General features: G+C 39.0%; 1 protein-coding gene and 1 non-coding gene across 2 annotated transcripts in view; one reads left to right on the forward strand and one right to left on the reverse strand.

Moving 5' to 3' along the window:
• The window catches only part of PLXDC2 (plexin domain containing 2), a 370418-nt gene that overhangs the window by 239187 nt on the left and 107372 nt on the right, over positions 1 to 23859 (reverse strand). The gene's annotated exons all lie outside the window — the stretch shown is intronic.
• Positions 20080 to 20185, forward strand: LOC111724143. The gene has a single exon (XR_002772487.1). It is a non-coding gene; the product is annotated as a U6 spliceosomal RNA (small nuclear RNA).

A 23859-nucleotide genomic window follows, 5' to 3' on the forward strand; every position in this document is an offset into this window, starting at 1 on the left:
TTTTTTTTTTTTTTTTTGCTGCTTATATGAAACAAATGTAAATGAAAGGGCTCAGATTTTTTTAAACAATGGAATAAAAATAAATCATAAAGATAGCAAAGTAAGTGATAATTGAGAAACTGACATGTAAAAAGTGAGAGTCAGATAGAACCTTAAAGATTAATTAATCAACTTCAGATTAAAGACAGTGAATTAAATCTACATGTTTGTAGAAACATGATCTGTGATCACTTTAAAACTCACTAAAAGCAGAGCATTGGGATCCTTAAAATTCATGAAGAAAATAAAATGGAAGAGAAGGGAAGACATACAAAGTTTTAACTGCCAGGAAAATGCAAGGATGATTTGCTCAGAATTTGGATCTACCAGGTACATCAGGAGGGTGGGACAGAAAATTGAAGAGGATGAAGAAGCAGCCAGACCACCAGATGATCTGCTCAATTTCACAGAAAACTGAAGGCTTACTGTTTGAAAAGACCAAAACAGAGGGACACCAGGTGCTTCAGACCAAATGTGTCCCCCCAAGATTCATATATTGAATCTCTAATCTCCAGTGTGATGATGTTTGGCAGTGAGGCCTTTGGAAAGTGATTAGGATCATACTAGACCTTTGATGGGATTAAGGTTCTTATCAAAAATAAAAGAGATGAGACACAGGAGATCTCTCTCTCTACTGTGTGAGGACACATCAAGAAAGCAGCCATCTGCACACCAGGAAGAGAGCCCTCACCAGATATCAGATCTGCCGGCACCTTGATCTTGGACTTCCCAGCCTCCAGAACTGTGAAAACTAAATATTTATTGCTTCAGACACCTAGTCTATGGTACTGTGTTATGGCTTCCTGAACTGATTAAGACATAATCTCTAGGCAACTCTGCAAGTCGGGACACTGCCGTATAATCAAACTACTTAAAAGGTCATCTTCTAAATGTGGAAACACCTGAGCTCTGCTCCCTCCTCTAATGGCCTCCTATAATGCTGATGTCCAGTCTTAGGTAGTCCAAGCAGATGAATAGAAGATTGTTCTCCAGGGTATGCCCTCCATACTTTCCCCAGAGGTCTTGTTAAAGAACACATTCTGATCAGCAGGTATGGGGTCTAACAAGCTTCCAAGTGATGTGGATACACATGGCCACGATCCACACTTTTAGTAGCAGATTTTTAGACCAGCACAAAAGACTGACAAATACTGCTACTGAGAATATTCCAACAAAAAAGCTCAGACAGATCAGTGTAGAATGAATGCCAATCAGCTTTATAGCATCCCACTTCGCGATATGAGCAAATGGCCAAGGACTTGAAGACATCTGAGGAATGTCTCTAATAAAAAAGAGTGAGCGTGAACAGACAAAGGCAATCTGAATGAAACAGATATTGTGCAATGATATGAAAAGTATCATTAATATCCTCAGAAAGATCAGAGGATATAATTCATCCATGAAATAAGAACAGGATCTTCTTTGACGAAAACAATGAGGAACAGAGAAAGAGCTCTAATAAATTAAAATTTCAATTTTAGAAATACAAGGAGGCTTGAAAGAGAACACTGAGGAGAAAAAAATAAGGGGAAAAAGATGGAAAAATAAGAGGAAAATGAAAAAAATAATGAGACAAAAATAAGATATTATTCTAGCCCCCAATGCAATAATAAGAACCCCTCCAAAAGGGAAAAACTTAAAAACAAATCTCCAAGACAATTTCCCAAACTCATGAGATTGATAGCACTCTCTGGATGCCCTCCAATGGAATAAATACACCCACATCTGCGTATATCATCATAAAAATTTTAAACGCTAATGACAGCCAAAAAGAGTCAAAAACAAAGACAGAGAAGAGAGAAGTGAAGATGACTTAAAATTTTTCAATAATAACCCAGGAAACTAGAAAACAAAAGAACAATGTCTTCAATCTTGTGAAGAAAAGTGAATTCCAAATTAAAATTCAGTAGGTAGCCAATTTTGCCCGGGGTACACCAATGAAAATATGTAAAGACTCAGATATTTATCTCTCAAGTATTCTTTTCCAATAAACTACTAGAGGATATATTATACTGAAATCAAAGAGAAAATCAAGGGAAAGTTAGGAAATGTATGAAACAGGGAATCCGACTCAAAAGTGAGATGAAAGACATGTCTCAGCTCTGAAAAGCTAATGATGATATTGGAAAGTTGAGCGGATGGTGTGCGATAAGGGGGAAGGATTTAATTTAGAGTTAGAATCTCATGTTCTGTTGTGTTTTAAGAGATAATTATTAAAATTGAAAAACAAGAGCTAGCACCATAAGTATATTATTTAGGTGTATGTAGGAAAATATTAGAAACAGCTAAAAAAGGAGAGAAAATAATTGCCTCTGGGAAGTGGGACATACTGGGGCAATGATGGTTTTCAACTCTCTAAACTGACTTTTATGAAAATAGAAAGACTAGCAATAACTCAGTCTAACACATTAATTTTCATTTTGAAAGTCAGAATTATGACCTTTTCCCAGGTCCTTCTATGAGCTGCCTTTAATAATCAAGACCAGAGCATGTCACGTGTCATTATTTAACCTGGCATAATTCTGGTACTAAACATAATCACAGTCAAAGGTTTAGGTATCCACTCATTCATTCATTTAACAAAAATCTGCCCAGTGCCTACTGGATTCTTTGGGCACAGTTTACAATTTACTAAGAGATATTATCCGACAGTTACTAACTGAGAAGACCGCCAGACCTGGAAATTAAATCCCCTAATTATATGCTCATCTGTTTCTTTCCTACATTCCTTGTGAAAGTTTTTCTCCCAACATACATGCTAACTCTTGACTTCACTTCCTGCGACAGTAAGCACCAAGACGATTTATTTTTCCTTTCTTCCTCAGAGCCAAGAAGGGTCCAGCCACCAGCCTGGGAAATGATGGCCTTTGAGCGACTTCGTATTTCCATGTTAATGTTGCTTGGTCGCCAACATTTCAACCCATAGACTGGCTGACAGCCCTCCCCCAGCCGCAGAAACCACCAGCTGGTTGGGGAACTGACAATTTACATCTTGTGGTGCAAAGAGAATCCAGTCATAAGTTGAGTTTGTTGGAGATTGTGGAACTATGTGAGAAATTGACCACTTCCCTACTTCCTGATGGAAAAATGACCTAAGAAATCATATTTAAAGGAATAGCCCCACAATCTAGACATTTTGAACCTTTCTCTGGCTTTTCAAAAACAGCGTCAAAAGGCCAACTATTGATACTCTCACATCTCTCCTTGTTAGGGTCTTAAAACTCCCATATTGAAAATTTTGGGCACTTAAACATGCTATCCATAAAATACCCTAAAATCTTATTTTTTGCAAGTTAATCAAAGTCACCATAACAATTCCAGTTTCAAGAACTCTACTGAAAATAATGAAACAATCCAATTTTAGTTTTTTACTCTTTATTCCAAAGGAAGCCTTCTGTAGTCTGTGTTAGGCAATTTTTCAGACTGTCTCATTCATTCTCTTACTGACAATTCTGAATGTCAGATGGAGGCAGAATGGCGCTCTCCCAGGGAGCTCAGTCGCCATAATGATAGGAGTTTGACCGAGGAGTGCTTATTAAAGGTTGTTCTTGAGGTTTTCTGGCTGATGGGCCACCATTCCCTAACCGCTTCCTCCCAGACTGGCAATTCATCGTAAGAGGGAAAATTCCATTATTCTATCTTTTTCTTCTGTACTGGAAAAATCTTGCTGTTTCGCCAAGGGTAAACCTGAAACTTATGCCCTCTGACACCACATGTTCTACAAAAGCAATTTTTTTAATGTGTTTCTACTCATCAAGTCTAGGTTCTAAAGAGAAATTAGAAAATTCTAATGAGAAATGGAGAGGCTAAAATATCCCTGAGCAAATACCTGTCATTTTCTACCAAATCTCTGGACAATAATGGAATTAGCACATTGGCAATAAGGATAATAATAATGAATTGATTTCCTTCTGGAAAGAAAGGGTGGGGGTGTGTGTGTGTGTGTGTGTGTGTGTGTGTGTGTATTCTCCGATCTTGAAGGATGTTACATAAGCAACATATCTCCATCAACTGGAAATGACAACATTTTCACAAAGGTGTAGAAATTAACCATAGGCACAGTTTATCAAGAAAAAAATAATTAAAATTCAAAATTAAGAACTCTGTTTAAATCTAATGATGGACTCTCATTTTTACCTGGCAAATCACAGACTTCCTACCTTGCTCCTATCATAGAAAAGTTAATAAAGTCTTAATAGGTTTTCCCTTTAGCAAAGTACTAGTTAACCTAACATTTTAGATATTTTCCATCATTCTGCTTATTCACTACATTGAGATAGAGAGTAGTGATGTTTTAAATGTATTTGTTTCACCAGCCAGGGGGGAAAAAAACACCCTGAGGTCATTAGTGAGCTCAAGTCCCTCTAATTGATCAATTTAGGGCTGCTGCTTTTTTATTTCAACATTAAATTAAAGCTGATCTTTTGTTAATAACTATCACGGGGGCCCTGCATTCATTCTCTCCCTGATCCAGTCTGCCTTGCTCACTGTTTCCAAATACATCTTGATAGTATCAGAGGACCTGCTCAAAAACTAGTTGTAAATTGTGCACAGGATAAAGGTTGGATCTGTGTGTATTACACTGATACTCCAGGGCGTTCCAAATGATGTCCAACCACCCTTTAAACTTTGGAGCTTCAAGAACTATTCCCCTACTCCCCTGGTAATCTCTGACCCTTCCCCCTCTATCTGACCTCATGTGACTCCTGGTTCTTGAAATGTCTCCCTTCCTCCGTACCATTCTTTTATCCCCACCCCAGTCATAGTCCCCTGCCTGATTACAGGTTCACAGAACCTTCTCCTCTTTGCCCTGGCAATTAACATATGCTGAATTATATCACATGTAAACACATCTTTTTTCTCTTTTTCCTGGGTGAGCCAAGTAAACTTGTGATCTCAGCATCAGACACATTGCTGCATGGAAAGAAGTTTAACCAATGTTTGTGGAGAGTCAGGGGAAACCACATGCCAAGCTTGAATGTACAAAAATGTGTTTCTTATGCCCAGAAGCTATTCCTTCTTCTTGTCCTGTATCAAGCACATTAGACCCTCCCTTCATCCTCCATCCAGGCTTCCTACTCGGCAAGCTTCACACCTGGCATCTCTTGCCTAGGAGCCTACCGCCCTGTCATCTCAGCCCTTTCATCTACTTCTTACATCTGATTTAGAGCACAGCAGCCCTGATCGTCAAAGATGAGATGTTGACTAGCCAGTAATACAATACTTTCCAATTTATCTGTGGTGATGAGGAACTGAGATCATGTGATCGACTTAAACATACAATTAATTATAAAGGTCAAGACTTTCACCTCTTGAAATAACTCACTCATTAGGTAATAATTAACATATAAAAACACAGATTCATCACTCCCCTCATTCTCTAATAGCTCCTTGAAAAACAGAAATAACTAAAAGGTAAGTTGTAAAATGCAAAAAGAAACAATATATCTGAATAATTCACCAACTTCTTTAAAATCTAAAAAATAAGCCCAGATGGGCTGTACTATAAATTCATCACATACCTATCTGTATTTAAAGATCATATACAAAATCAAAAGTCTTACAAAGACAAAGAAGCAGTCTAGAATTGAAGATACTGGGAACAGCTGTGGGGTTTAATCCCAACACCATCCAAGGGATTTTATAATTTCAAGTTCAAGTCAACTTCTGCAAATCCTCTAGGCTGGAGGAATGAAGTTCAGAGAGGCTCCCATGGTCCAGTGTGTTTAGTCTAAATTCCATGAGACTCCCGTAGGATGTCTCAGGGTCCCCAGACAGATGCCTGTTCTCTATCCCCTTTTCTCAGTCTTAGTTCTTGAACTTGAACTGAGGCGCTGCCCAGCTATTACAATGTAGCCCCAGAAATCTCTTCCTGAACCAGAGTAGCCTCCCTAGAGGCTGCAAAACCAGACTGGAGGGTTTGAGATTCTAATAGTCAAGAGTTTAAAATATGTCTTTATGTTTGCACTGTGCAATCGAGGAGAAAATGCCATACTGTCTTCTAAATAATCAACAAATGAATGAATGACTGAATGAACAGGCAAGCCAAGGGCATGTCTTCATAAACTTGGGAGGAGGTCACTGTTTGTGCTTCACGGTTAGCAATGACGATGAGACCTGAAGGATTATGTGAGTTAATCCAGCAGAGCACTCATCATAAGCAGAAGGCTTAAGTTTGTATTCTAGTGATACACAACACAAGGCCTGTGCTGCCTCTTGCTTGGTTCCGTTTTCCTCACATGAACTGTCTTGGAAACGTCACTGTAATCCACCAAAGAGCTTGCTGTTCTGAAACTTTAACAAGATCCAGGCTTCCGATGAGGATTACGATTAGACAGTTGATGCCTAACATGTATGAGGGCCCTCACGACCAGACAGTTATTCCCGAACACTTATAAACCAGCCGGTTATTACCTAAACTAATGAGATGCAGACCAAAGTCTTGACCAAATCCCATAATGCAAAATTATTTGAAGTTTCAGGTAACGGATGAATGCCTTAGTAGGAAGCAATGCAGTTTGTGAAGATAGAATATTAGGGAGGGGATACAAGGCAGAAACAAGCTAATGTGCAACCATAAGAATAAGATCCGAATTTTTCCACCTCCACCTACTGCCTCCGCATCTAGACTAAAAATTTAGCCAGTTCAGTTATGCAGCAGACCTCTGCCCTGGAGTTCTCTATATGACTATGGAGAAAATAGAAACTGTTGGATCGCATGCAATATATTGTCCTTTGACTTCACATAGCATTTATTTTTCAATAACTGGGTGTTTTAACCATTCTGCTTGTTTCCTTTACAGCTCAGGAATGTCCTTTACATTTCTGTCTTATGGCCAGTCTCAACTGTTACAAGTAACTTACTGTTTCAACCAAGCAAATGCTTTTTTGACTGCTCACCGAGTATAATCAGAAGAAAAATTATCTTACCCTACTGACTGAAGCAAAGGCTAATCGCATGTAGGAATCTACAGAAACATTCCCACGAGATTCCTAAAAGGTCTTCAACTATTCATTTTTGCCCCAAACTGCCTGGACTTCCCACTCAATTCTCACTTTTCACCACATTTTCCAAAGAAGCTTTGATGTGCAAGACCCAGGGCTTAAAAAGCATCCATTTTGGACCATGTTAGAAAATCATATTTTTATCCATCGTCTCATCTACCAATTCCATGAAGAATAAACTTTAACTCCCTTCCATATCCCTCGGGGCGGGGGAGGAGAGTGACGGGACTTCACGTTAGAAAGGCTGTAACATACTTTAAACATGAGCACTTTCAGTGCAAACCACGGTTTGGTTTCTGCGGGATTTAATTTCCACTGAACAGAAACCAAATACACATGTATTTGATTTCTCCTTGAGGGTTGGTTATGGGTGAATGGAAGAAGCACAGAAAATGCAGCAGAGGAACACTCTGGCAGGAGAGACAGGCAAGTTCCTCTCACCTTCCATCAGTGTCTATGACCCTTTTGTGTTACAGAAATGAAACGTCTGGTATCCGGTAACTCAGGCTAACAAAAAAGAGGAGAACTAGACAATTGTCAGAGGTGATCGACTGCATGCACATTGTATATTACAATTCTAATTAAATAAAGCTGTGAGGTTCTTCAGCTATTAAAAATGTCATCAGCAATGGAGCTAATTCGTGTCTGTCCAGGGCCCTTACAGTAACTGATTATTTACAGACGCCACGTCCCCCAGGGAACTTGTGCCACCTGTTTTCAATATGTGGAATGGAGGCCTTGCCTGACGATGCTTCCTAGCCTGACACTGGGTTATGCCATCTGTTGCAATGATGTTGGTATTTCATCAGTTGTTTTTTACAGGATACCAGTCTACACGGCCGACTTGACATTTTATTTTAGTTATCCCCCTATGTTCGGCCACTTTTTACAACAGGTAAAAATAAAACAGGCGGAATAAATAACATCATTCAAGTGTTACAGCCTTATGTAGCTGTTGCCTAAGCCCCAAATGACGGTCTTCCCTAAAACCGAACAGAATTTCAAAAACAAAGGAGAGACGTGAGGTCATCATATTTAAACACTCACATAATACAAGAATTCCTTCCACCGTGAACCTGAACAATTGCCTTCACCTTTCATTTGAACAGAGCTCACTGTCTCCCCAAACAGTTCATTTCCACTTTAATTAAATAGCTGGCAACCTTACAAGACCCTTCCTAACACTGAGTAGACACCTATTTACTTGTAACTTCAACCTGTTGATGGTTAGTCTGCCTGTCAGAGTGACATAAATGAGTCTAACTCGCATTACATGACAGTCTCTCAAATACCTGAGCTAGCAATCTCTCTCCTTTAGTCTTATCTAAGCTAACTATTCTGAGTTATTTCAGCTAATGCCTATGTGTCTCCTTTTCTTCATTATTTTCATTGTTAAAAATCAAACCTGTTTCATCAATGCCAGCCTCAAATGTTCTCTGAAAACACAACACCAAAAAATAGTCTTAATGGGGATGCATCTTTGATTTTTTGGGAAATTAAGCGTTTGTCAACAGAGCTTAATAACACATTTACTTTCGGGGCAATGTGGTCCTATCTTCGACTCTTTAAAGTGAAAAGCAAAGCAAGTTCTTCCCTTTTTTTAAAAAAAAATTTCTTTGAAGTTCACTGAAATTTATGCCTGGAATCTTGGGTAATCTTAAGTCAGTGGTTCTCAACTTCCTAATGCCGCGACCCTTTAATACAGTTCCTTATGTTGTGGTGACCCCCAACCATAAAATTATTTTCGTGGCTACTTCATAACTGTAATTTTGCCACTGTGATGAATTATGATGTCAATATCTTATATGCAGCATGTATTGAGGCAACCCCTGTGAAAGGGTCAGGGTCATTCGACCCTCAAAGGGGTCACGACCCACAGGTTGAGAACCGCTGTCTTACGTGGTAAGTCTGACTTTAACATATTTTTCATGCATTTATTTCCCTCTTAACATGTTTACTATTATTATTATAGTTATTTCCTCTTACGATGCTTATTCTTCCTTTTTTGACGATTATAGTTCTTTCTTTTTTTATTTCAGATTAATATGGAGATGCATGTGATTAGGTTACATAGTTTGCCTTTATAAGGTTAAAGTCCTGGTTGGAGGTGTGTCCTTAACCCAGAAAGTATTGACCCAAAAGACAAAGGAAGGCAATTTACCATAAAGACACTGCACGCAAATGTTTATTGAAGATTTTAGTTCTTTATAGTAAAGAATGAAGCAGCAAATGAATTAAATGTCATTCCTGATATAATCTCCAAATAATGTGGCTTGAGCCTATTTTTTTCATTTACCTGTCTTTTGAAACTCCTCTGTTTCTCTAAATTCCTCTAGATATAATTTAATTGATATCCTTTTTTATTTCTCTTTAATACTGATGCCATCTTTCCATTTTCTGGGGGAAAAAAATCTTTTCAAATATCTAGCTTGATATCAGAATCTTCATGACCTCACACTAGTTCCCTAAGTTACTGACTCATTTTGGCTCAACAAGCCCAGGGGGTGATTTTATTATTACCTTGACAAAATTTAGAACAAAGTAGCTAATCCACCGTACCAAAACATATACTCTAAAACCTAGTTTCTGTTTCCTAGAGCTGGGGAAATGATGGTTCATTATGGTCTCATTTTACACAAGGTTGGCTGTTTCAACTCATTATAAAATGTGTGCCATCAAACAGGCCCACCATGAGGTTGCCATCTGTTAGCACTGACGAAGACAGGCCAGGATTTATGTCTGGACAGACCACTCAGAGCTGTGGAATGTGGCTGGGCGGCAGCCACCCCCAGCACCAGCTGAGATACTCTCACTGCTGGGTCCTCAGAACCACCCCTGACTATTTCCCCTTGCCTCTGCATTCCAGGTGGCCCCCATGGAGAAGCACAGACAACGTCGGGAAAAACTATTAATACAAACTGTTCTTTTCTCATGGCACCTGCCACTGCGTCATGGGCCTCTCAGCACAGCCAGCAGAGTCTCAAGGCCAACAGGGCGGACTCAAGCTACGCTCTTGGTTTTATTCAGTCTTATTTAAAAAGGTGAAGGAAAGGGAAGGGAGGGGAAAGTTCAAGGACAAAATGCAGCATTTGGTATTAAACCCCTACAATAAAAGCATTTAATAAAATAAGCTCACGTACTTTTATTTGTTGGCTTATAGCAGCATCATTTAAAAATGTGACCCAAATTGTGATATATATATCTATTTGTATATCTACATATACCTACACAGATGTTCTATCTTTCTATATATACAGATGTTCTATCTCTCTATATATAGCTCAGACCAGTCTTCTCTCACTCAAGAAATGTGTGGAAGTTCTACTTGTCCCATTTTACTGGTACCTAGAAGAAGAATCTTCTGAAATCGCGAATGGGATCCCATTAATAAGAAGGGCATTGTAAATCCATCAAGGACTACTGGGATATAATTAAATTGGGAACTTCATTCTAAAACTAGGGCACACAAGCCCAGGGTTAATGATGGTTGTTCTGGGGCAGAACAGTCAGAAGTGAATCATCCTGGTTTCTGATATTCAGACATTTAGACACTTCCACTTCATTGTAGAACAAAAAGGAAAACACAGTGTTTTCCAGAGAAATCTGCTGAGCTCTTGTGGATCTGTATAGTTGAAGCCAATGCTTCCTGCTTCACCTAAGCCAAAGTATGTGCTGGGGCCACACACACAGCAGTGTTATCCCAGACGCAGTGTCAGGCCGTCTTGGCCAGGTGACGTACAGAACATGTGGGAATTATTTGTACTGAGGAATCCCAAATAACATACTAAAAAATTCAGGTAATGTAAAATCGCTCTTTGGAAAGCATAGCATTCACCTTGGGATTGAAAGCACATATTCACCTATTCAGTATCAGAACCAAAAAACTTGGGCAATAGTCCAGTGAAATTCTTCAAAATTATCCAGGAAAACACTTTAGGACCGCTCTAGAACTCCTTCTCCAAAGCCTTTGCACTCTCTCCTGAAACAAGTGCTACATTAATCACAGCTCAGTCAGGTCATTTCAGCGCACAGTGATAGAAAAATTTTTAGGAAGCCAAAGATTCTAATGTATCGTATAGTTTTAATAGCACTCTCCAGCCCCGGGCACTGATGTTGTGGCATGCTCGTTTTTGAATAATGCAAATTATTGAATACTGCTCTGAAGCCCATTATTGTAGAAAAATGGGGCCAAACAAATTTCCCGATTTCTCCATACGCTATTCAAAAAATCATAAATTAACTTTTGTCTGTGAAACGGAGGTTTGCAAGTAGGAGATGTGTGCTGGCGCATTCTCAGGAAAAACTCTCAGGAGCAAGGGAAGCTGGATTAAGCAAAGGGGAAAATTCAGTTGCAAAACAGGCCTAACAGAGGGCTGGGCTGTTCCCCAGGGAAGTCTGGGGTGGGGATGGCTCTTGGAGTTGTCCCGTAGGGAGGCGCAGGATGCGTGAAAAGAGCCTGGGGTGAACCAAAAACTGCTAAGGTTTAAAGGTAATGACAAAAATAATTGTGCCTGCTCTCAAAGAAAGCAGGGTCTAGGAGGCAGAGAGACATGCTAACATGTAACAGCACAGCCAGGGGACGAGTGCCGTGGGACCTGTGCCACAGGGGCTGCACATGTGACCATGCTCACTGCTCAGACCTCCTGCAGAAACACTGCCAGGAGGCTGCCTGTTAATCATTTTCCCTGTAGTAATCGGTTTTTAATTCCTGTTAGTGCATTGCTACAGTGGACTTCTGAGTTACTTCTGCTGTGATGAAGGCCGAAAAGCTATTTAATGTATGATGTAGCAACGGGAAGCTGGTAGTCTGGACAAGGTCTAACCCTGAACCTTTCTTTGATTGCACGGAGGGCCGACACTGGAAATCATAACACGCTTGCGTCCTTCTTATTGCTCTGCTCACCCACCTGAAAAGCCAGCCAGCCAACCAACAATACAGCTGTAAGCTGCTGTTGAGTCTGGAACTGGCTCCAGTAATGGAGCGTCTTCCTAACTCCATTTTCAGTGACGGTGAGTTGGTAGCTTAACATCAGCCATGGCAGAAGTGGCCAAGCAGACTGGCAAAGGCCACAAATCTGGGATTTTTCCTATCCTTGGAGAGAGTCTGCCGTTACACATTCACGGGCACACCATTGCTCAGAACGGCTGATACTATTTTGGCAGTCACGCGTTTTTAGTTGCCACATTCCCCGTATTTCACCCACCAATGAATTAGCCATTTTTCGCACTGACACATTTTAGAATTTCTATCTGTAGGAAGGAGAGAGACCACTGCTACCTTCCCAGAGGACCAGAGTTCAAGCTTGTTCGCTGGCTTCAGACAAGACCCAAAACCTCAAGAAACAGAAGCTTGGCTCTGATCAGCGATCATTAAAAGGGCTCTTTGAACATTTTTTATCATGTCCCTCTCCCGGTCTGTATTATTCTTAGGGCAAGTACATCAAATGTCAGATGAAAATAACAGTAATGAAAAATGTTCATACCCTTGTAGGGTCCAGGGGATTTGTTATTTCTCATGTCAGGGGAACGAGCGTGCCACAGAATAGCTTCCTTTAATATCTACTTTGGAAACACTGTCATCCTGGGGTGTTCAGTGAGTTACTGACACAGCGTAAGAAGAATCAAGACTAATTCTCTCCAACATAATCCGTTACACAGTGAATAGCGAGAAAAAATTAAAAATAATTCACAAGATGGCTTGCAGGCACTTGAAGAAAACAAGAAAATCTCAAAATGAATAATTTATATTATTAAATGATATTAATAGTCCATCAGGATCAATCATAAATTAGATGCTGCATTTCTCTATATTTAAATCTGTGGCTCTTAATCTGTAGCTTCCACTCCTTTTTTTTTTTTTTTCCAAAGATATCTGAGGGTCTTATCAACAACTGCCCAGTTTGGTTAGTTCTTTGAATGTAAAGTGAATTCTGTGACTACCAAAGGAATAATTTAGAAGTCCTTTACTTTTACAATGATACTAGTAACAAAAAATAGACATGCTTTTTTGAAGTTTACTAATGACTCCTCTGCTACAGCATGACTTAAGTGAATGATCACGATCACACCTGTCATCACTCAAGTTCAAGCAGTTCTGGTCTGTGTTTAGAGCGCCAGACTCTTCTCAGACCTACTGAATCAGTAACTTTGGGGGTGGAGCTAGTGAGCTTTGGTTTAACACACTTCCAAGATGATTCTGATCTCCCACCAACTTTGAGAACCACTGGTTTAGATGCACAAGATACACTGGGGTAAATTCTAACTCATACAAAGAGGGACTTATATTTTTCCCTTCACAAGGGCGTCTGTAGTGTGGCTTGCCACCAGCTGGACCGACACATGGTCTGTGGGAGGGCACAGCTTGTCTCTCTGGGTATGTCTGGATCATTAGTGTCTTCCAAAGCGTCTGGCCCACATGCAGAGCCAGTAAATATTTCCTGAATGAACAGCCTTTTTTTCTTGCCTTTAGCAGTTCAAGAAAGAGTGCTAACTGACCACATGAAAAATCCTCAGGCTCAGTTGCCTTGAGTGAAAGTCAGGTTTAGGCCCTGCCTCAAATTTAATTTTGCTTACATTTCTATTACATATTACTATTATAGATAGAATCCTACTTTCAAACATCTGATCTGGAATTTATTCCCTATCCCTGGGAGATCTCCAGTGAAAAGTGCCCAGACATAAAAACACCTCAGTGTTCTAAATTCAGTAATGTTCTACTTACAAAGTTCATCCCTTTATTTCCTGAAACAAGTATCTTAACACAAAAATGTTTAACTAAATTTTAGCTTTATGGCAAGAAAAACCCATGATTAATCTCTTTTAGCATTTTAAACAAATATCTAGACAGAAAAAGGCACCTCATTTCCATATGATAAAAAGACAATGCTTTTGGTATTATGGCTGGGGAAATGGTATAGCAGAGGTGAGAATTAGAGCAAGTTCTCACCCCAGTTATACAACAATTGCCATGATAGAAAATGAATTCTTCAGATTCTTAGGCAACTACTTTTCAGCAAATGCATGAGACAAGAGATGATGTGATGTCATTCTGGGGAGCTCGCTGGCCTGGGAGAGACATCACCCACGCAAAGCAATCAAGCTTAGACTCAGCAACCAAGGCATATTCTGATGAAGCTGATCAAACTGACTCCTTTGCATAGGTCCTTACAGTGTTCCCAGAGAAAATGTTTTTTCCAAGATCTCGGTTGCACGTACCACCTGATCAAACAGCTCTGTATGTATCAGCACCTTTTGACTCATTTAGATATACACAGATTAACAGATTTGGCTTCGATATGTTCCATAACTTGCTGGAAGTTAACCTTGTTCCTCTCCTAAATTCTAGAACTGAGGTCATACAACAAGGATTCCTGCTTAACTGGCTTTTGTGCACTTGGTCTCAACGCAATTTTTGTCAGTTCTAGTGTATGTGATTTTGCTAATACTTTTTCTCTTAGCAGGTTTCTTGGCTGTGGCACATGTACCAGAATCTTATCAGAATGCCAGGAACAAGGGCTCTCCATGTCACACCTACTAAAGTAGACTTAGCGCTTACAGCAATGGTGATCTAGCATTGAACATTGAACCCTTCCTGTCTTATTTGGTTGGGACTGCCGTGATGCTGTGATGATTGCTGATAGCTGGAGGGAGAATCCATGCTTTGTATGTAGATGTTGAAAATAACAGGTTTGCATAACTGCTGTCATTGTGTTACCTCTCTCTTCAGGAGAACAACAAAATAAGTATTTCATTGGGGGGGTTTCTCCCAGTGTGTAAGAAATCACAGAATTACTACACAAAAGCACTAGAGAATATTGTGAAAAAACTACGGTGCATATTGCAAGGGTACAAGTCAAATCTGTCAAGTATAGAACATAAACATCTCAACACAATCATCAAGTAAATGAGGTGAAAGCTATGTTGAATGGTTTGATGTAAGCACGTCAGATTGTATAAAAAAATCAACACATTGTACCCCACATGTGCATAAATGTATTCACGATCTATGTGCATATGACTTAATAAAAAAAATATATACCACCACAACAACCACAAAAAAACAAGTCCAGCCATGGTGACTCATGCCTATAATCGTAGCACTTTTGGAGACCAAGGTGGGAGGATCACTTTAGGTCAAGAGTTTGAGACCAGCCTGAGCAATGTATCAAGGCCCCATCTCTACAAAAATAGAAAAACTAGCTGGGTGTGGAGTGTCCACCTATAGCTACTGGCGAGGCTGAGGAAGGAGGTTCACTGGAGCCCAAGAGTTTGAGGTTGCCGTGAGCTATGATCATGTATCATGTGACTGCCCTCATGTCCAGGCAGCAAAGTGAGACCTTGCCCCCACCCCCCAAAATGGGAAACATCCGGCTAACAACAACAAAGTGAATTCAAACAGCCCTATGCTATGTGGTCATAAATAATAGCAGCTCCCCAAACTCCCTGGCAATACAGAAGTAAAATTGAAAATGACAAGGCAAGTGACTTACTGCTTCTCAGCTTTCCAAGGTGTTAAAAATACTGACACACTTAAGCCCTCACTGAATTTTTATGTTTTAGTTTCTAGGAACAGCAAACTAGGAACATAAGTGATTCATATTTCAATTGATAATGCAAATGACAGCTAAGGAATAATAAGGTGACCAAGGGCCATGTGGCTGTGGCTGTCATGGTTATTAGGCAATTTTTATTGTAACATGATAGAAAAAAGTATATACTCCAGTACAGTAAGTCCTTGGTCACTGGGTAGACAGGCTTTGCTTGGGAAAATATTCTATTAAGGTGTTTGAGTAGAAGGTATGAGACCAAGTTGATAGGATTGTGACACCACTGGACTACAGACTATTAGGAGTGTCATATTCTTCCTCTGTGGAGAATGGAGGAGAACGGGGAGGAAAGAGAGAAGAGTCGGCATGACCAGGACACTCAGCCCTCACAGCCTCGATGGGGTTGGAGTGCCCAGAAGACGCCTTAAGGACAGAGACCACCTTTGTTTCATGTTGCCAGTGTTCCTTGCTGCTCTTCAAACCCCTTCTCCAGAACCTCCCTTCCATAACAAGCGCACATGAATCATTATGTTTTGCATGAATGCTTTTGGGAGCTACTCAAAGATGGTGCTAATTTTCACACCTATGCCACATAGAGAATATGCGTGGAGAGGATATGTAGGAAGTGGGAGCCTGCAACATACCCAAAAAACACCCTGGGTATTTTCAGAAATCCTGTATGTCTGTGGGTCATTAATTAGGGGTGAAGGTCTTGAACAAACTTCTAGATCTTTAAGATATGTGGCCCCCTGGGGTTCCACTTGGGTTATTAGATGTTTTACATTATAAAGGAATGTGACACCCCCCTGGGAAAAGGTTTTATAAGTGATACAGAGACCCCAGGTTTGGAATGGCTGATTTAAATAAAGAACTATGCTATTCACTCAACACTGTGATGTATTTCAGATACAAATATTTCTAGATTTGCTTTAAGTATCAAGGAGACAAGTTATCTCAAGGTTCAAGGTTCTCAAATTAAGATATGAAGTCTCTGGGTGAGGGGCACACTTATGTGTATAACTTTGATTCAACTTATACTAAAACAAAGTATATAAGCAAAACATGTGGACTCCCTGATATTCTGATATTAAAAAAGAAAAAAAAAGATATGAGCTCCCAATTTGCATTGATCATAGATATAATGAAAATTTGGATGACATTATTGCTGAAAAGGAATCAAACTCCTGGCTATAAAGATATCACTCTGCTATAAGCTGTTTTCCTTTCAGTGATGAATCGTTTTTTTTCAATAAACGATAAAGTGGGATAAGATTCCCATCCAATTATTTCTAGCCACAAGATCTTTGATTTCATCCTCCTTTTTGGTCAAAACGTGTTTCCCTGTGCCTTTATTATCTCTTACTAAAAATCATTCACCAATTTTGTAAGATAAAAGACGGCTCATTAGATGGAGAGTACAATGATTTTTATGGATGGGACAGTAATCCTCGCTAAATTGCTTGACATTTTAGGATTAATTTTTCATTTATAACAGGAGCATTCAAGGAGATGACAATGAAGGGCCAAATTTAGGTCCTTTTCTCCCTTCTGTTCCGATATTAAGAAGAAGAGTAAATACCGTGTGGCATTCTGTTTCAACATCTAATCCGAAGCCTGACTGTAGCAGGCCACAAAACTGGTTTACTGTCGGGACAGCAGCTGGTCAGGTCTCCAAATTTCCTCTGTTGGCCACAAGATGATGTGCCTTGACAACACTGACCAACTGCTCCACTTACTTCTCTGGAAACAGGGTCTAGTTCAGTTTGGAGAAAGGAAAAAAATTTAATTTGAGAAAGGAAAAAAAAATGCATAATGCTTATCCAGTGTATTTACACGTGTGGAGTTAAACACAATTGTTTGTGATGATCAGTTCTCCCTTTTACCTATAAAAATAAAATCAAAAGCACTCCTTTCAGACTAATTCTGTACTGGGAGAGAAAAAGACAGATGAGCTTTTGGAAGTTCAAGTACCGGGCTGGCATTGACAGCCTTGGGGGTACTGAATTCTGACTTTCTTGCTCAGTAATATTTCAAGATACAGTTCCAACTACATTCAGAAAGAGGAGAGATCTGGTCGCAAAGATCCTTGGCTTTATTGGACACTTGAATGAATGACCAAAAAGGAAACTGCAGTGTCCCAGCTCAGGTTTACATGTTTGGGTGGGCAAAGGACAGTGCAGCTAATAGGCTGCAACAATTTATTTTAGGTCTGTAGGTTTTATTACATCGATAGTCAAGCACATAGTGGGTGCTCAAGAAATTTATCTTGATAAAGAGAGAGGTCAAAACACTGACTTTCATGAAAATAGTCACTTATGTCTGTCTTAAGCGTGTAACAGGAACTGCACTGCTGTACAATGGAGCTTACCTTCACCCAGAGGTGATGAAGGAATGAATCATTACCCTCATGTGCTGTCCTGTGTGTGAAATACCAGCAGTGTACACAGAGAACAACAATTTTCATTTAAGACGAATATGTTTTAATAAAGGAAGATAGCAGATCTGATAAAAAAAAAGTTAGACTCCTCATTGAAACGTGAGTTTATACGAATACACTGACTCAAGTCAATCAATTTCAAGGGAATAATCTAAGCATTTCACCTCTAAGAGATAACAATCAGAAGAGTATATTTGTCAGTCTTTCTGGCATCATCCAATGTATAGGAACCCAAACCGCATAAAATTCAAATAAATCTTACTGTCCCAATAACTGTTATTGCAAAAACTAGATTTGTATTGTTAAGGAAAATGAAAACAGAATGAAAATTAATACAACTTATGTTTAGGGCAGTTTGGCAATATGTATTACTATCTGTATAAGCTAGATCCATCAGGGCCATAGGTCGAAGTTTTACCGGAGAGCCAGTAATACCAGTGCACAAGGATGAATGCATCAGTAACTTCATCACAGTGTCACTTATATCAAAAATTTGGAGACTATCAACATGGCCATCATTCAAGTCCAGGTTGCACATATTATGATGCATTAATTTACTGCCATGTTATCCTGCCATTAAAGTAATAGTGCCATGAGTTGACATGGAAAGAAGCTATTTCCAGAATATCATTGAGCCAAAAAAATTACATAATTAATCTAATTTTTGTAAAATTGTAAACATAAAATCTAAATGTATGTTTAACTGAAACACCATCTGGAATTTTGTATAAGAAAACATTTAAAGTGGCTGCCTCTGGTATCAGTAACTCAATTTTTTTTTAATTGTCATTTGTATGAAACTTTCTATATTTCCATTACAATAAGCATTTATGGTAATTCATTCCCAGAGTCAACAAAAAACGACAAAAAAGCAATATCCCTCTTAAAATTTGAAACATATCAATAGTGTACTCTACTGCTCAAAAATTAATTTCCACACAGCTCCGGTTCTAACACTAGAGTTAGAGACAGAACTAAGTTAGTGTTAATTTGCCTGTGATCTCCTGAAGCTCCAGTGTACAAACAAAGCGTAGAAATCTTTTCCAAGATTTGTAAAATTTCCAAATTGTTGAGTTTCACAAATTGAATTATCCTAAGACAGAGACATCTGTGCTAACATTTCCTAAATTAAAGAGGTGTCCAAAGAGTACATATCTAAAATCACTCTTTTTGGGCAGCACCTGTGGCTCAAAGGAGTAGGGCATCAGCCCCACATACTGGAGGTGGTGGGTTCAAACCCAGCCCTGGCCAAAAAATACCCCCCAAAACAAAAAAACAACTGCTCTTTAATTAAAGAGAATTTTTCCTGGCAGTACCTCTAAATTTTCGTAAGATTTCATGATCTGGAACAAAATACGGAAATAATTATGTAAACTTATGGGTGTAAGTAGTCACAGACTAATTGAGGTAGTCAGATATACGAGGGCTAAACCAATCAAAGTATTTCAATAAAACTAGCCTGCAGAATGTGCTAGATGCCAAGGATACCTAAGTGTGTTGAGACAGACACAATCTGAGCCTTCACTGATCTTGTATTCCATCCACCTATTTGTTCTTCCAAGTGTACCTTTGTTCATTCATTCATTTAGGTAATACATCAGCTAATGTCTATTATCAATTAGCAAATAGTAAATTCTCAAGTCAACAACAGGTTAGAGAGCTGACGTCTTCCCTGAGTGATGTTATTACTGAGATTCCACAACAGAGACACATTTAAAGGTAGAAAAGGATACATTAATTTTTAAAATGTATTTTCTTAAACCCAGTATATTTAAAACATTATCATTTTAACATGTAATCAATATGAAAATAACTGGAGAGAGATTTTGCATTATTTTTAAAATATTTACTCAGGTGCTTAGATCACCTCCTGAGAGTAGCTGTCATTCATTCAGTTATCTTTCTATCACTAAAGCCTCATTTTCCCATAAAAAAGACTTTTGTTAGGCACAGCAGAGATTACAGAAAGACACAAGGCATTCATAGTTGCAAGGTATTTGCAGCCTCATAGAGATGATGTATTTAATATTTATTTTAATACTTAGAAATTCTGTGCTCACTTGGCAGCACATATACTAAAATTGGAAAGATACAGAGAAGATTAGCATGGCCACTGCGCAAGAGTGACATGCAAATTAGTGAAGTGTTCCATATTTTTAGAGAAATGCAAATCAAAACCACCCTGAGATATCACCTTACCCCAGTGAGAATGATCCAAATCACAAAGTCTTAAAGCTGCAGATGCTGGCGGGGATGTAGAGAGAAGGGAATGCTTGTATGCTGTTGGTGGGACTGCAAACTAATACAGCCTCTTTGGAAGGAAATATGGAGAATCCTCAAAAAACTCAAATTAGACCTCCCACTTGATCCTGCAATCCCTTTACTAGGTAGCTACCCAGAAGAAAAAAAAAAAAAAACATTTTATCATAAGGACATTTGCACTACACTGTTTATCGCAGCTCAATTTATAATCACCAAAACATGGAAACAGCCTAAATGCCCACCAACCCAGGAACAGATTAACAAGCTGTGGTATATGTATACCATGGAATACTCTTCAGCCATTAAAAAGATGGAGACTTTACAACTTTTATATTAACCTGGATGGAAGTGGAACACATTCTTCTTAGTAAAGCATCACAAGAATGGAGAAGAATCCAATGTACTCAATTCTAATATGAAGACAGTAAATGAGGTACAAGGGGTGGAGTAGGGGAATGAGGGAGGGGGAAAGGGGAGGGGGGACAGGGGAGGAGGGAGGCAGCTGTGGGGGGCTCATAGTGTATGGCACACCTCTTGGGGGAGAGGCACAATTACAAGAGGGACTTTACCCAACAAATGCAATCAGTGTAACCTAATCCTTTGTACCCTCAATTACTCCCAAACAATTAAAAAAAAATAGTTAGAGACTGTAAGAATATGAAGCAAATTTTGATAAAATGCCATGACAGCTCAGAAGAGGACATCTTATTTCCAGGGTGGGGGTAAAACAGTTGAGAACAATTTTTTTTTAAAGCAGAAAATTGATTTTACTAAACAGTGACCACTGCATTCCAGGGACTTTGTATATTTTGTGGTTTTTACCTCATTTAGTCCCCAGAACAATCATGTATTGTATTACCTTTTACAGATGAGGAAACTATGGCTAAAAATGGGAATGTTTCACTCTATCCGGAGGCAGCCCTCAGACCCAGGTCTGTTAGAGTTAAAATCCCTAACTTGGAACATCCTCAGTGGGAGAAGAAAGGTATGGACTATATGGTGAGAAAGATCTAGAAAGAAAATCATGAGTGTGGAGGAGAGGATGCATTTCCTGGAGATGAGGCAGAGGATGTCATTTTTCCTGATGTGTAATTCCATTTAATACAAAGTTAAGAAAAGGTGGAATAAGAAGCAGATACAGGTGGTCAATATGGAGAAGGCCCAACTAGAGCCCAATCTAGGCTTCATTTGATAAGAGAGAATTAGCGCATTTGAGCAATGAAGTAACACAATCGCACATTTTTAATTTAGGAGCAGTATTCTAAACAATGATTCAGTTAAGGCAGCCCTTAAGTGACCTATCGCATAATTAGACCAAAGGTATCCTAAGAATTTGCTGACTGCTTAACTAGTGACAGAGACGTGTTTTTCCAACTTACACCCAAGTTAATAAACCCAGTTCAAAACACCTTTGTGCCTATTAGCTCTCTGTGTGTGCAATCTGTATTAAACAACATGTTTAACTTAGAGGGATCAATAAGTCGAACAGAATGTCCAGGTAATAGTTTTTAGTCATTCTAAATTAATTCATTCGAATAAAAGTTAAAGTAAGATCCATGTACATGAAGTTATATCGTGACAACTGAATTAAAGTTCAAAATACGTTTTGGTTCTAAGTCCTACGTAGACGATACAGAATACACATGGATCAACAAAAATCAGGTGTCAGGTGCTAATAAGTTGTTCCAGTCTACAAAATGCAGTATCATCTGACATATCTGAATGGCTATAATAAGGTAGATGCTTTCTCCTATATTTTTTCTCAAATAGCACTTACCAATTACTTTGGCCCTTATTCAAGATTGGCTTAGAAGGACAGTATTATTCAAAACATTTATAAGGACAATAAAGGGTAAAAATGCACCAAATTTTGTCTTTTAAGAGATAGTGTTAAATAAACTCAATCAGTCAACAGACAACGCTTAATGTACTTTTCATTAACTAAGTCCAAACAAACTGCCTTAAAAGATAAGCCCTGGGCAGTGCCTGTGGCTCAAAGGAGTAGGGCGTTGGCCCCTTATGCCGGAGTGGGTTGAAACCTGGCACAGGCCAAAAACTGCAAAAAAAAAAAAAAAAAAAAAAAAGATAAGCCCATACATTTTTGCTTAACTGAATTAATTTTTCCTTTATTATTTTTATTTTCATAATCTCTGCCTGTGCACCAGTGTTGACCTAGTAATCTGTCCTCCATTCATTAGATGAAGCTGGATTGTGATGACTATAATTTGCTATAAATTACTAAGCATTCAAAGATTTAAGTCAAGATTTCAACATGACTTAATGTAGGATCACATCACCTCTCCCACACTTCCAAAAGTTATCAGCCCTCAGTTTTCCGGACTCTTAAAATTAAAAGAAGATCACCAAGGCTTGGAATCATCATTTCATCAATAAGATAGTACATCTGCTGTCATATTTCAAAGGAAAAAAGAGACTGGTTTCTTTCTATCCTGTATCATGGATAATTTATCATAAAAATTTCATATTATTCTTAGACATCACTTAGAGCATGGTGATCATAAGCTCCTGTAAGAAAAATAACTTTGGTGCTCAAGAAAGATAGAAGATTGACAGCTTTGAAATTCAAAGTAGAAATATCTTTCCCCTTTCCATCTTTCCATGTTAAAATACAGCTGGAAGAATAGGTTTTTAATGCCAGTACTACTTTTAGACCTACTAGAAGCTCGGATCTCTGATCAAAGTGTAAACAAGATTCATATTTTTGATAGATCTTTTTTCTGTTTTATTATTCAAACAAAAAGAAATAGACATTATGCTAGATTTGTCCTGTTGCTTCATCTTTCATTTGTATTCATAAGCCTACACCTCCTAGACTTCAGCAAGTCCTACCATCACTACCAACAAGATGAGGCCAGACAATTGTGAACTCATCCTAGAAAAAGTGCTATATGCCCCATTGCTGGATATCACTATGGTCCCCTCTGACGTACTCCCCTTGGGAGGCTATGCACTGACACCAAAACCTAGTCTACCCTTCAAAGCACTTTTCCTAGGATGAATTCACGAACTTAATTCTCAGACCTTTGTACGATGACAGCTCTGATGGACAGTCCAAAAAAAGAGTTCCAAAATTGCTTTGAGGGGGGGAGTACACACTGGCATCAGTGCATAGCTTCCCAAAGGGCGTACTTCAAAGGTGACCGTAGTGATATTCAACAATGGGGGATGTAGCACTTTTTCTGGGATGAGTTTGTGAACTTAATTCTCTGTCCTGGTGGACTCAAATGTCTCTGCTTGTCTCCCTTTCCACTCCACAGACTTAACCCAAATCCCCACCACCCATGGTCTGAGTGTACACAGCAGTTTCCATGGTCATTCTGCTCTTCCTGCTGACTCCCTGCAAATCATTCTTTCTGGAGCAGTCTAAACTATCTGGTAGTACATATGAGGTCTAAAAATGAAGGCGTAGCATCTGGAATTCTGTTTCTAAAGAATGTATAGAAACTACAGAATTCTGACTTACTTATATAAAATCAAGTAGAAAGATATAAGATTGAAAGAAAAATTACATTTCCTTTGGCTGACCCCCTTCCAGCCACCCAAGAGCAA

Source organism: Otolemur garnettii, unplaced genomic scaffold (genome assembly GCF_000181295.1).
Source record: "Otolemur garnettii isolate 467f Iridium unplaced genomic scaffold, OtoGar3 scaffold00019, whole genome shotgun sequence".
Classification (NCBI taxonomy): Eukaryota; Metazoa; Chordata; class Mammalia; order Primates; family Galagidae; genus Otolemur; species Otolemur garnettii.